This window comes from Glycine max, chromosome 14, assembly GCF_000004515.6.
Source record: "Glycine max cultivar Williams 82 chromosome 14, Glycine_max_v4.0, whole genome shotgun sequence".
NCBI classification, from domain to species: Eukaryota; Viridiplantae; Streptophyta; class Magnoliopsida; order Fabales; family Fabaceae; genus Glycine; species Glycine max.
In genome coordinates, this window is record NC_038250.2 from 24,106,533 (window position 1) to 24,121,634 (window position 15,102).

Consider the following 15,102-nt stretch of genomic DNA (forward strand, 5'->3'; position numbering starts at 1 on the left):
CCGAACCGACGTGATGACGTTGGCGTTATTTTGGGAGAAAGTTGTGTTTTGTAATCAACTCCTCCGTAGTTGGTTTTTAAGTTTTATTTTGTTGAGTTAAAGATGTAAAACTAGGATTTTAATTATATCTATGAACAGATTTAATTTTCGTTATGTGTATGACGTGTACCGAATTATTGTTTCTATGTAATTATGCATATTCACTTAAGTAATGGCGTGTTGTTGGATGAATTTATGTTGTGACAAAATCACTTCTATTTTCATAATAAAAATTTAAGGAAGTTTTTTTTATAAAAAAAATTGAAATCATCGAATATTAGAGTGTGGATACCATAGCGACGAGGCGGGTCGTTACAGTTACCATGTATGTGTTCATAACTAATTTTTGTTACTTAGAATTAAGTTTTGATTCTCTGATAATAGATTTAGATTATAATTATATTTTGTTTTTAAGCCTTGTATTTGGCTATGTTTTTATGACATTTGATTACTTAGTATTTCTTTTAATACTTGCTTAGTATGACTGAACATGATGATTATATTGACTTGCTCTTGGTTGTTTATGATTATGTGTTTTAAACTTGATTACTTTAATGATATATGACTAGTGGTATGTACTTACATTTGGTATTGTGTTTTATGTATATTTTAATTATTCATATATGTTTTATTTGAATATTGTGGATGACTTTCTAGTTTATTTGATGTTATGAATGAAGTATTGTCTTTCTAAGCTTGCTGTATGGTTAAGTTATTATCTTGTTCGATTGTTCTAAGTTTTCTATTTTCTTGTATGATTATTCATTTATGTATGTTTTATATTACTTACGCACTTTGGCTTTTTGATGTTGCCAAAGGGGGAGAGAAAAATGGGTATTTTAAGAAATCAAGATGTTATATTTTTCAAGACTTAAAATTAAGCATAAATTCAAAAACAAAGGGGGAGAATATGGAGAATTAAGTGAGTGATCGAATAGGAAAAATAATGTGTATGTGTTTCTTGATTTCAGGGTTGTCATCATAAAAAAAGGGGTGATTGTGGAAGCAATGCCTTTCAAGGTTATTTTGATGATGCCAAAGAATCAAGAGTTAAGCAAAGTTTCAAGATTCAAGATTCAAGAATCAAGTTTCAAGAATCAAGAATCAAGAATAATCAAAATCAAGATTCAAGAATCAAGAAAAGACTCAATCAAGATAAGTATTAAAAAGTTTTTCAAAACAATGAGTAGCACATGAGGTTTTCACAAAAACTTTTACCAAGGAGTTTTACTCTCTGGTAATCGATTACCAGTAGCCAGCATTGTTTTTCAAACTGATTTACAAAGCTGTAATCGATTACCATAATCATGTAATCAATTATCAGTGTTTTAAAACGTTAAGATTTTCAAAATTCAAAATGAAGAGTTACATCTGTTGATGTGTAATCGATTACACCTTAATGGTAATCGATTACCAGTGACTGTTTTTGAAAAATTCGTTTCCAAAAGTCACAATTCTTCAAGTGACTTGTTTCTAAAGATTCTTTCAAAAGTCACAACTTTTTTAAGTGACTAGTTTTAAAAGAAATTTCCAAGAGTCACAAACTTTGACTTGAGTCATCAAAAGATTATAAATATGTGACCATGGCATGAATTTGATAATGATCCATCATTTTCTTTCAATCATTCTATCTTTCAATCTATCATTCAACATCTTCTTTCATTTCTTTCAACAGAACTTTCTGGTTTCATTTCTCTTCATCTTTCTAAAAGTTTTTGTTCAAAACTTTTTCTTTCAAGAAAAGTTCTTTGATCAAAAACTTGTGCTATTCATCTTTTTCATTCTCTTCTCCCTTTGCCAAAAAGAATTTTCCAAGGACTAACCGCCTGAATTCTTTTTGTGTCTCTTCTCCCTTTTCCAAAAGAAAGAAGGACTAACCGCCTGAATTCTTTTGTGTCTCTCTTCTCCCTTTGCCAAAGATAATTTGACAAGGACTAACCGCCTGAATTCTTTTTGTGTCTCTCTACTCCCTTTTCCAAAACAATGAAGGACTTACCGCCTGAATTCTTTTGTGTCTCCCTTCTCCCTTGTCAAAGAATTCAAAACGACACAGTCTGAGAATTCTTTTGATTCTTCCCTTTCCCTAATACAAAAGATTTCAAAGGACTAACTGCCTAAGATATCTTTTGTATCCCCTTCACAAAGTTTCGAAGGACTAACCGCCTGAGAACTTTGTCTTAACACATTGGAGGGTACATCCTCTATGGTACAAGTAGAGGGTACATCTACTTGGGTTGTTGTGTCTGAGAACAAGAGAGGGTACATCTCTTGTGGATCAGTTCTAGTGGAGGGTACATCCACCATGTTGTTCAAAGAGAACAAGGGAGGGTACATCCCTTGTGGATCTTTGCTTGTAAAGGACTTTACAAGGTTGAAAAGAAATCTCAAGGACCGCAGGTCGCTTGGGGACTGGATGTAGGCACGGGTTGTTGTCGAACCAGTATAAAACTCTTATGTTTGTCTTCTTCTTCCCTACACTCTTTAATTTTCGTTGTGCACTTTAATTATCTCTTTTACTTTTGGTTAAGTTTCTATTTCTGTTATTTACTTTCTTAACATTATAATAAAAGCCTAAGAAGGGTAGATTTTTAATTAGTAAAGGTTCGTTAATAATTAATTCAACCCCCCTTCTTATTTATTTTGAGGCCACTTGATCCAACAACAAGGAGATTGTTGTTCCAACAACAACAAAATGAAGAAAATATGAGGGTAGAACTCGAAACAACCGACGAAGTCTAAGACATGCTCAGGATCATAGAAGAAGCCACCAAACTCTAAGCAGGGAGGAGATACAATACGAAGGTTCAACCATGAGCCTTTCAACCCGGTGACCTCATGTGGCGAGTCCGAGGTGAAGCCAATAAAGATCCCTGAGCAAGAAAGCTTGGTCCCAACTGGGAAGGTCCATTCATGGTCATAGCAAGCCTAGACAATGGAGCAAATAGACTACAAGAATTGGATGGCAAAGCAATTCCAAGAACATGGAATGCCACCCAATTGAAGTTTTACTTCAGTTGATCTAATGCAAATCCAAATGTTGTACTCTTTTTCCTACTCAAGCCTTTTGTCCCAAAATGAGAAAAATTAGGGTTTTGGCTTGAGAGGTTTTAACGAGGCACATCTGGGATAACAAAGGGAATTTGTACTCAATCAAATACATTAAATAAAAATTTTACATCCCTTCCCTTTCATAATTTTCTTATCAAGACAGGTACATCCATAGTTGTAGCTCCGACGCTCTTAAAACCCAAGGACTGCCCTTAGTGAGCTCTCCTTTTAGGACTAAGTCTCCAATACGTGCCACCCACGGTGAGTGACATGTATGGAAGAGCACACCACTAAGTCTCTGGTATGTGCCATCCACGGCGAGTGACATGTATGCAAGAGCATGACACTAAGTCTCCAGTACGTGAAATTTGACAAGTAACATGTATGCAAGAGCACCATGCCTCCAGTACATGTCAGTTCACGAGTAACACATATGCAAGAGCACAACATTACATCTCCAGTACGTGACACGTATGCAAGAGCACGATGCCCAAAACCCAGGTCAAACAATTCCCTTGTCGATCCTCCAAAGGGCTCACAAAACCCAAGGTCTGCCCTTGGTGAGTCCTACAGGTTTATGCACCTTGTCTCCAACACGTGCCACTCCATGAAGTGACACGTATGCAAGAACACGACACATGCGCTGCATACACAAGGCTCGTCATACCCAAGATCCACCCTTTGTGAGTCTCATAGGTTCATAAAACCCAAGGCCTATCCTTGGTAAGCCTCAATGCAGCTCTACAAGCTTGTCAAAACCCAGGGAAAACATGCCCCTGGTCCAAGGCTCGCTAAACCCAAGGTTCACCCTTGGTGAGCCCTTCTTTGGCTAAGTTCCATATCCACAAGAACTCAAGGTACGCAAGGTCTACCCTCGACAATCTTTTCTATTATTATCTTTTATCTGTGCAGGAATACAAGTCTATAAAAAACCAAGGTCCCTCCTTGGTACCAAAAACCCAAGGTCTACCCTTGGTATGCACGCCTACAAAACCCAAGGCACCCCGTTGGTCTGCTCATTCGCAGCAACTACAACGGCCAAAGTCCAAGGTCTAGGCTCCATGAGTCAAGACGACCTACCCCTAAACTGGCTGGCAAGGGCTTCAACCAAGTGCAGTCCAAACTAACTCCTCACAAGCATCAAAGAAGAAGCTCCGCAAAGCACAAGGAAGCCCCACCAGAGGGGTGACTAGACCTTTAATTAGGTTGAAATCAAACCTAAGATGATTTCATCTACTTCTTTACTTCACACTTGACCACCAAAGTCTTGCCTCCAAATCAACAAGGTCTTACTTCCTACGCCGTCAAAGATTTCACATTCATCATGGTGGCTCAATCATATTACCACAAGTAACAGAGCATTGCATATACAAAGGCAAACACACAAGGCATACATAACATACACACAGGGCAGAATTCGTCAACAAAGGAAAACCATGCACATTGAAGAAAAATAACAATTGTCATAATTACAAGGCCTGTGTGGCCAAAATTCAACCAATAAGAAAAGAAGAAAATAAACATAAGGTAGCCTAAACTTGAGCATCATCGCCTCGCTCCTCAGCACCTGCTCCTCATCAGTTGTCTCCTCCGTCGCAAAAATTTCTTCTTTGTCAAGCATAACATCGTCCTTCACATCCTTGAAAGGATCAAAAAGACCTAAGTTAAGGTCCTTGGCGAAGAACACAGCCTTCTTGAGGGCCTTTTGAAACCCCTTTTTTCATGCTTCTCCACATCCTCCTTCTTATACATCGTCAACTCCTCTTCAAGCTCCTTGTTGTCCTCCCTCTCCTCAACCACCTGTAGCTCAGACTCTTCCAACCCGAACACTGACTCTTTTAGTCGGGCCTCCAAATTAGCAACCACCTTGGCAAGCTTGTCCTTCTCTGCCACAATGCCTTCCACCTAGCCAGCCAAGCCTTTTTTCTCTTCCTGCAAACCTTTACAGCGTGCGAACAGTTCATCACTGTCCAACCATGTGCTCAGCAACTTGGCCAAGACATTGCCAACCTTGGAAGATAGTTGGTGGTTTGAACTTATAGCTTCAGCGAAGGTGATGGTGGTGTTAGCTACCTTAAGGCACTCTTGTCTCCAAACCATGCGAGCAGTAGCCCTCCATTTAGCAACCTTCGTCTCCAAGGATGACCACTTGTGCAAAGCCTCCTGGTGCCGCTGCCCATTCTTTTCCAAAATTGCCAAACTTCTGAACAAGAAGACTTTGGCGGAGTATGTGGCATTATGCACCCTAGCTGACCTCATGAGATTTCTTTCAAAGGCTGACACAAAGTTAGCCGCGGTCTTCTACTCTGATTTTTAATTCGCACCCCACAGTGAATCAACATCACTGGAAGTGTACAAGTGGTCTAAAAAGACATGGGGACGAGAAGATAAGGAAGGTGATGCCACCGCCAACATAGTAGAGGGTGGAACAGAGGGAGCCAAAAAATGAGGAGGCAACATCACAGGAGCACTAGTGGTCGCCACATCGTCACTCAACAAGGGTGTGGTAACGGTGGATGTAGACGCTGCAACAAAACTAACTGAAGTAGCCAACGCATCAACTCCAACAACAGGAGTAACCTCCCAAACTGGTACGACAGGAGGACATGGAGGAGCAAGAGTAGCAGCAACAGTAGTAGCAAGAGCAGGAGCCTCGACGACCGATGGAGCCGGAGGTAGATCTTGCAAACTAGAAGGGGGACCCATACCAGGTGTCATCTCTACAGCTTGCCTCAGGGCACGAAGGCCCATAGGGGCCCTCAACTTTTTGCAGCCAAACGGCCCAACACCATTATCTTGTTTCCTCTTTGCCAAAATAGAGGAAGGGGCACTAGGATAACCCCAACAACAAGGCTAACCTCACCAGCAGGTTGACCCCTTTCTCCAACAGCAGGGGCGACAATGGGCGATGACAGAGTTCAACCTATGGGTCGGACCTGCTTTACAAAGGTCCTCCAAGCGAAGTTGCCTATAATTCCTGCAAAACAAGCGACAACAACACAAGAAAATGTTGGTTCTGGCCAACACTGACCTCAGATATATACCGTCCAAGGTAGCGAAAGGATCACACGTCGAGGAAAGAGACAAAATGGCTTGCAAGTCCAACGAGGTCAGTAGCTATTCCAAAATAGCTTTGTCAACCCCCTCTACAAGGGTCAACAGATCCTCGTCAAATGACTTGAACCTGGTGGGGTCAGACTATCAGTAGAACAGGAAGCTGGGCTCCCTATCCCTATTGAAAATAAGTGGCAAACCATTAGCCACAACATTAGTAGCTAGAACCTTGAAAAGATGATCCTTGAAGCGGTGAAAGACATTTGAGTTGAACTCAAACAGCTTATTGGACACACTATTCAAGGAGACCAAACCAATCTTGCCAGTCAGATTCATCTGGATGAAAAACAGGAAGATTGGCACACTAGGTCGAATGTTGAAGAAGGGGCACAAAATTTCAAAGGCCCTCACCATGGCCCACCTATTCGGGCGGAGTTGGGAAGGGGCCACATTCAAGTGCTAAAGAAGAGCACACAAAAAAGTGGTCAAGGGAAGAACGAGGCCCAATACCACAAACAGAAACCTGTACATGGAAAGGAAAGGCAGATTACCTGATGCCGCCCTTAAGAAAGGGAAGTCATCACTCTTGCAAGCTTGGATGACCATCTTGCAGGCGTCCTCAAGGTTTGTCAGTTTCACCTGGTGTTGCAAAGTAGCGACACTTTCCATAGAAGTGATGGAGGACTTATACTTCAGGACATCATCCCTCACCCACTCATAGCTAGCAAAGGTAGATGATGGCGACCCAACGCTATGGCTACGTCACACGCAAGGTGACACCTTCACATCCCCACTGCTTCTCCTTGTTCCCTTAGAAGCCGAAAAGGAGAGAATCATTGTGACCGAGACAAGCTCGCGGGCCAGGGAAGCAGTGGAAGGTCGCGCCCTCCCACATAGGTGAGTGGTGCCTCCTGTTCGCTTTCTGGCAAGTGTACCGGATCGCACAAGTAGTATAAAACGGTAAGAACCGAGTATCAAACACTCGGGAAACTTGGTTATTTGGTCAGCTATTTCAACAAATAGGTGTCTGGTGTGTAAAGGTAAGTGTGAATATGAACAGGTGTATAAACTATTTGTGCAAAAAGAAAGATAATCAGGCGAGAGAAATGATGTGTAAAAACAAGTAGAGAACACGTTGGTCTTCCTAATAGGTGCCTGATGCTAAAAAGATATTATCTATCTAACAATGCTCATCTGTTCTTATGGTGTCTCCTAAGATACGAAGCCCCGATTCCTCATGATAGTTTAGCCTAATCCTGATCAAGCAACATCCGTAGATTCCTCTTGTAAGACTAAACTCAACCAGGACCACATTAAGACACACATACTCAACTAAATTATCGTACCCCAATTCCTCGTGAAAGCATGACAACTCAGCCCTACACTATCAAGGACTTTAGAGTCAAACCAGTTTCCATTGTTGAATGACCCTAACAAAGCATGCATCTACGTGATCAAGGTAAAGGCATACTGGAATGAAAAGCAGATAGCACATAGAACACACAAAAAATCATTAAATAGATATAAATATATTTACATCAGGTACCTACATGGAAGATCCAACAGAGGATTTAGCTTTCCATACCAGGAAGCCTTCTTAATGACAAAGAGAAGAACAAGATGAAAGATTGCAAAAATACAAGTGGTGAGGATGTCTCCTTCACCTCTAGGATCTCACAATCACTCACAAACTCATCTCAAGCTCTCAAACCGGCTCCTGCTTCAAGCTCTGGTCTCTGCAGATTTCCGCACAGCAAAATCTCTCAAAACTCTCTAGAACTTAGACCTTTCTCTCTCTAGAAACCCTGGGCATGCAAAGCTCTGAATCCCAGTCCAAACTGCCCTCACAAAATCTGATTTCAGGTTTAAATTGGTGGCCTTGTTCGTGCTCGTGCGCTTAGCACACGTATGGACCACTTAGCACACATTAGTGATTTTTGGCTTAGCGCGCCTTTCTCGCTTAGCAGACGAACTGAAGAGGTGCACTTAGAGAGATGAAGCGGTGCGCTTAGCGAACCTGTACAACTCATCTTTTTCTAGAGTCTTCCTCACGCTTAGCCCAGGAGTGTTGCGCTTAGCAGACGCTCGCTAAGCCAGCATATTGGCTTAGTGAGAAGGTGAAAAACAACACTTTCCAAAGCTTGCCCAATTAACCTGAAATTGAGAGAAAATGATTATTAAACACACAAAATGAAAATACTAAGTATTTATTATCTATACTTAATAGAAAATACTTATAACACTACAAAATAACCATAAATTGGGAGAGTTTGATACAACTTATACAAGTTTTATACACAAAAGTTAGTCGTTTTCACTAACTAACAACTCCCCCAAATTTAAAGTTTTGCTTGTCCTTAAGCAAAAAGGGAACAACTCACTTGTCCTCAAGTGACAATGACATGCAGTGACTATGTACAAAGGTGTATGCTACAAAAGTTACAGATTGCATAATAAGAGAATGGAGTAAAATGCCCCCATCACTTGTCTTTCACAAGGTATGCAGTTATCCAAAGAGAAGAATGAAATATAACCTGAACAAATAGATAGAGTTAGGCATAAGACATATATCAAGGAAAATAGCTTAAACCACAGTCCCACGGCTACTGTTTCACTCAAGCATAAGTGTTTAAGCTATTCATTAATAACAACTAGCAAGAGGTCCAATCTTTGAATTTCATCTCATGCGATAAAGTCATAAATGTATAAACAGAATCATAAGGGCTTTCTCAGCCTTGTAGTAAGGCTTGGCTACAAAAATTCATTGGTTTTTCTAGGATTCAAAGGTTTAGATTCTCAGAGAGCACAGATCCCAGACTTATCCCAATGGTCTTTTTAATACACTTAGCTTGCTTACTAGCTTTTTACTTTCATTTTCTTTTGACCTTGTTACATCAACACACTTTATTCTTTTCTTTCACTTTTTTTTTTAACATACAACTTATTTGTTGTGTGTGCTTATGCTTTCTATTTTTCTTTGCATCCCAATTAGTTTCACTCCCCCAAATTTGAGGTAAATTTGCCTTGAACCATATGCTCTCCTAGAATCTAAGCAAGATATTAGGAGATATTTATTTAAGTTCAGGGTTCAAATTTTTGACAATATCATTCAGCTCAAAAAAGGTACAAAGGATATAATTATCATTCAAGGTAAGCTTTTTGGTCAAAAGGCTTGTGTATGTACAATCATGGCCTTCATCATGTTCTAGTTTATACATTTCATTCTAAAATTCAAAGATTCATGCAAAGATTATTACTCACAGCTAGTCGTTCACCCACAGTTTAAGGTCACACTCTCAACGGTTTTGGTTCAAGCTTTTCTTTCACAATTAATCTGTCTACTGACTAACAATTCTAAATGCAAGTTCACATTCTTGTTCTTTCTTTTTCTAACATACACACTTGCTCAAACTCACGAAAAGAACACAAATTCCATCACAATCATGCACTCAATTCAAAATAAAGACATACACCCATATTCATAAGTCAATAAAAGTGCTTCACTGCTATCTCATTAAAAACCAAGTTAAACTGTTCAAAATGCTTTAGGAAGAGCAAACCAACTATCCATAAATAAAACTAACAAAAAGGAATTACTGTAATAAGACCATAATTAAAATAATAATAAATCAAAAAGCAAAAAGTATCATCAGGAATCAGAATTCTTGTGACTAGTCCTAGGTGTCCTGTGTCTTACCATCCTCCTCATCTGTCAACTGAAGCACTGGAGTAGTTGGAGGAGAAGTTTCCACAGCTAGGACTGGTGTAGTTGGGTCCTCTAGTATCTGTAGAAGAGGAGTTGAGGGGTCTGCTGCAGGCTGAGGTGAGGGTAGGTTTACCACTGGTGGAGAAGGCTCTAAAGTAGCCTCAAGGGATCGCTCAGGAGTGGTAGCAGTTACCTGTCTCACCTGTGTCTCCTCTGCCTCTTCTCCTATATCAAATGGCTCTGTGATGGTGGCCTCAGATGACTCATCCTCCATATGCTGAGGTACGTGGGCTGTGGGACACTCATCTTCCCTATGAAGAGAAGGTTGGGTCCCGGGCTAGGCTACCATCTCATTAAACTGGTCTACTGAAGTGATAGAGTCTGGAGGTGCCACCATATGTAAACATTGCAGTAAAATGATCTATCCCTGATGAATGCTCTGAAGCATAGCTTCAAAACGCTGAAAATTTGTATGAACTGGGACAGAAGGGGCTACTGAAGTGGATGCTGGAGTAGGAGCTACAGAAGTAGAAGGAAGCTCAGCTGGCCTTGCCCTCGCCCTCCTAGCCCCTCGGTTAGAGACTGTTAAATCCTTGGGGTTCCAATAGTTCTTCCTGATCAGGTTAATGACCAGGCTCAGGCGCTCAAAAGTAAGGCTGTTAGAGATAACCCATCTGGCCCTACATAATACGGTGATCAGAGCAGGGAACCCGAGTCTAGAGGTGTTAGACTGGGCTATAGAAGTCATCTGGTAAAAAATCAGTGCTCCTATGTTCATATCCAAGTTTGAGACTAGGCCAAAGATCAGCCTAGCTCTGTCCACTATTAGATCAGAGGTATGTGATGTAGGGGCTGATGCAATCCTACCCCCCTAGGGTATTGGATAGAAGACTCCAAGAGGATTGGGCTACTAAAGAAGGCCCTAGGGTTCTCATGAACCTCAGAATAGATTTTTGAGCCCATGAGTCAAGGTTGGATTTGTGACATCCTGGAAATTTCTACCCGGAATTTTTCAAACGATACATTTTGAATAATTATATATATAAGTATTATTCAGTGTATATATATATACTCCTGGTAGAAGTAGGTATATTGGGGGAAAGATACGCGGGTTAGGCTAATTAACGAAGAGAAATCCATAACTGGACAGATATAGATAAATTCTCAATTAATTAGTCTAAAAATTATCGTTTTACGTGCAACTTAAAATTTAAAAAAACCAACCTCTGAACCACGCTCAGGGTTTCATTCTGAGCGTTTTGATATATATATTGCTTACTTTCGAAAACGGACCCCGACGGGTGCAGAGAAACGCGAGGGACTAGAACTAGAGAAATGGCATGCAAACCAAGGCAGGGTTTTTGCATTTCAAAAGCTCAGATTTTTTTCTCTTCTTGTGGCTGAGTATGAGTCACATCAAGAGAAAAAAATGGGCCCTTTTTGTTCCACTCAAAATGGGACAAGTGGCAAGTGCTTTAGAAAATAAAATAATAGAAAAAGGAAATCATTCTTTCTCATAAAAAGCCACGTTCTCTCTCCTCACTCAGCCAAAAAAAAAAATTCATAAGCTTTTCCCTCATTCTCACGTTGCTTTTCTTCTCCCATTCTCATCCACCATTGTTTCCCATTAAAGCTCCAAACTTTGCTCACCATTTCTACTCCAAATTGCAAAAGGAAGCCATTTTCGGAGTCGTGAAGCGCACCTCTACGTTGTGGGACTTCAAATTTCAGGTTTGGGTAGACTTCTTCTCACATGATTTTCGTGGGTATTGGGTTTTTGGGAGATATGATGGGTAGTTCTACTAGGTTTATGCCTTATGGTAGTTATTTGTGAAGGAATTTGTTGAAAGCATGCTAAACTTGTCATGTTTGATGTGAGCCAAATATACCCATTCTGTTTTAGGGTTTTATAATGATGTTTTGTGATGCTTGTGTGCTGAAATCGTTGGTAGAAAACTGGTAGAGATGATGGGGAGAGTTAACCTAGGGTTGAATGTGAGAATGGTAGTGATGTGAGTGGAAAAGTGTGAGGTTTTGAGGGTTTGAAAAGCTAAATTTGGGGTTAGTGGTAATTGAAGGCTAAAGTGAGTTAATCCTAGTTTAAAATGTCATTTAGGACTTGTGGGAAAGCTTGGGCTGAGCAAATGAGGAAAACGAGTGACCAAAGTGAAAGCAAGAGCCATTTCTAGGGTAAATTGGGTGTTGAGGGGTCAAATTTTGATTCGGTGGAGTTTTCGTCGTAAAACCAGTTTGAGCAAGTTTAGATTAATGTTATAGACTTGTTTGAGATGAGAGTTTGCTCCAAAATTACCCCATTCTCATTTTCAATTCTCAAACCTTGAAAATCCACTAAATTGAGGGGTTTTAGACACCTAGATTTTGAATTGCTTTGGTTTGAAGCTTGTCTTTGGTTTAGATATGATTTATACATGATTTAGGACTTTTAGGATCCAATTTGAGCAAAATTGGATGAGGGCAAAAGGGATTTCGAAATCTGCCCAATTTGTGCAGCAAAAAGCTGTCAAATTTTGTGTAGCAGAAATTGGTTCTTGTGCAAAAAATGTTTTTGTGTGTCTGGTTAGGGAAAGAGTAGTACATATTGGGTTCTGGACATTTTCTAGCAGATCCCAACGGTCAAAATGTATACTTATGTACTAGGGACCTCCAGTAAATTTTTCGAGTCGATCCAACGGTTAACGAATCAGAACAAAGAGAATGTTAATGGGGTATTTGAGTAGGGAAAGCTGTGGTATTGGGATGTGTTTTGGGCAGAGTTTTCTGCCTCTACCCTGTTTTCTTGGTTTAGGATACTCTGCCCTGTTTTCTTGGTTTAGGATAGTTCATGATGTTTGGATATTTAATTGCTTGGATGTTGTGGAAGCTTGGAGGGGTTGATGGGGACCCGGTGCTGAGAGGAACGAGGATAAGGGCTACGTGGGGGTACGTGAGCTCAGTTGAAGGTGGGCAACTGGGGATGGTGGGTTCATGTTTGATTTGTGGATGTGGGAGAGTTGATTTGCACCATTGCTCGATCACCACCTAGTACCACATATGACGGGTACCCCATAATCCTACAAGCTTGAAGTGAGAAAGTGTGGAAGAGTCAGTCTTCCTACTTTTATTTGTTGACCACAGAGTGGTACCTGGAGATATGTCGCGGGGGTCAGGAGACCTTGGGGACGTCAGGTGGGGTGCTATTGCCCAAAACCAAGCTTGACCAATCCCGACCCAACCCGGGCATAGTCAGTCAGTGAGAACCTGTGACGCACCTAAACAGGCGAGCTCCTGGCAGTCAACCAATAAAAGAACAAAGACCACAAAGCTAGGAGGCTTGTGTGGTGGCTAGCCAGCTATGGATCTTGAGTGATATCTGGAATATGGCCTCTGGTAATCGATTACCAAGGGTGTGTAATCGATTACAAGGCTTAAAAGTGAAGACAGGAAGTTAAGATGGTCTCTGGTAATCGATTACCAAGGGTGTGTAATCGATTACCAGGCCTAAAAAAATGGGGACAGGAAGTTGAGATGGCCTCTGGTAATCGATTACCAAGGGGTGTAATCGATTACCAGGCTTAGAAATGGAGATAGGATGTTGAGGTGGCCTCTGGTAATCGATTACCAATGCTGTGTAATCGATTACACAGAGTAACAGGCCACTGGTAATCGATTACCAGTTATGTGTAATTGATTACACAGTGTATATTGTAGGTTTCCATGTTCTGAAGCTATGTAACTCGAGTTTGGCCTCTGGAAATCGATTACCAATGTTGTGTAATCGATTACCAGAGAAGAAAACCCTTGAGGCATACCTTTTAACTACATGTAGCGGTTATGGGACGCATTGTGTTGTTACCTGTAGTTAGGTTTCTCGTGAAAGAGTCTACCCCCTTTCTTTTATTTCATGTAGATCACGATGGCAGCGCAATCAATCCATGACCGAGTGGAGATGGAGTGCTGATCGAGGCCGTACCCGAATCAAATAAACATGAAAATGCAGTGACTAGGAAGTGATCCTAGGTCGTTTCCCAACGAGCAGTGACAAACCAAATGTTCATAATATACTTGCAGTAACAGTAACGATTGGGGGGGGGGTTGTTTGTTTTGTGATTAAAGAGCAGAACAAGTAAACTGGAATACGAAACTACTAATATTAAAACCGGGTTGTTTCCTCTGATTCAGAAGCCATTCTCTTATCCTGGGTTATGGAGAATTCGTGCCTAACAGTCAACCACTTAATCCAACCCTATTTCAATTTACTAAGCGAAAATCAACTTAGGGTTTTCAATACGTGATTAGGCACCACATACACCAGTTAGCCCTTCGTCCATTAAGCATGAACGCAAGTTAGGCTCAGAGGCAATTAATCGAACACGAAGCATGCACTGATTAATATTCACGAATTTGGGATACTGGTGAAGGGAGAACTGCCAGGAAACCACATTACAAGCGAAACCTCAAAGAGAGTTGGGCTTCGTCCTCAAAAGGAAACAACACCCGAAAATCTAGCCTTCCATGGATTCAAACAGAAAACGCAATTGAAACATGAAGTAGAAACGTAAATGAATGGAAACGTAAATGAATAGAAACGTAAACGAACAGAAATGTAAAATGGAACAGAAACGTAAATGAGAGTAGAAGAAGAAGCAAGAACGAAATTGTAATTAGAAGCAGAAAACGTAAAATTGCATTACGAACTTAGAAGCATCAAAACCGAAAACCGAAAACCCTAAAACAAAGCTCTGAATAATGAATAGCATAACAGAATAGAATGCCCTGCATGAATCCCAAGGCAGCTATTTAAAAAGAGTCACTCAAAGTCACTGGGCCCTATTACAATACTCTGGCCCAAAACGAAATAAACACTGAACAACATAAAATAAAATTGCGAAATTTCCTAATTAGAAATTAACTAAGGTAAGCGCTGCTTTATTTGCCCTCTTCAAGTCCACAACTAAAATCCGGATTAAGCCCAATGTTTCATTAATTCCTGAAATTAGATTAAAAACATCAAATTAGCTAAATGAGCCCAAATAATAAAACTGCCTAATTAATTGACAATTAAGACCAATCAATAATTAAAATGGTGCAAAAAGGGTTTAGAAAATAGAAGAAAATGATGGCACATCAAGTGCCTAGAGGGAGTTTGGGAGACCCTCGAAGGCAATGCGAGGTGCCGATTCCGTGGCACGATTCGACTCACGGCTACTTCATTGGTACATCCAAAGGAACCCGCGCGCATGCTCAGCGAACTATCG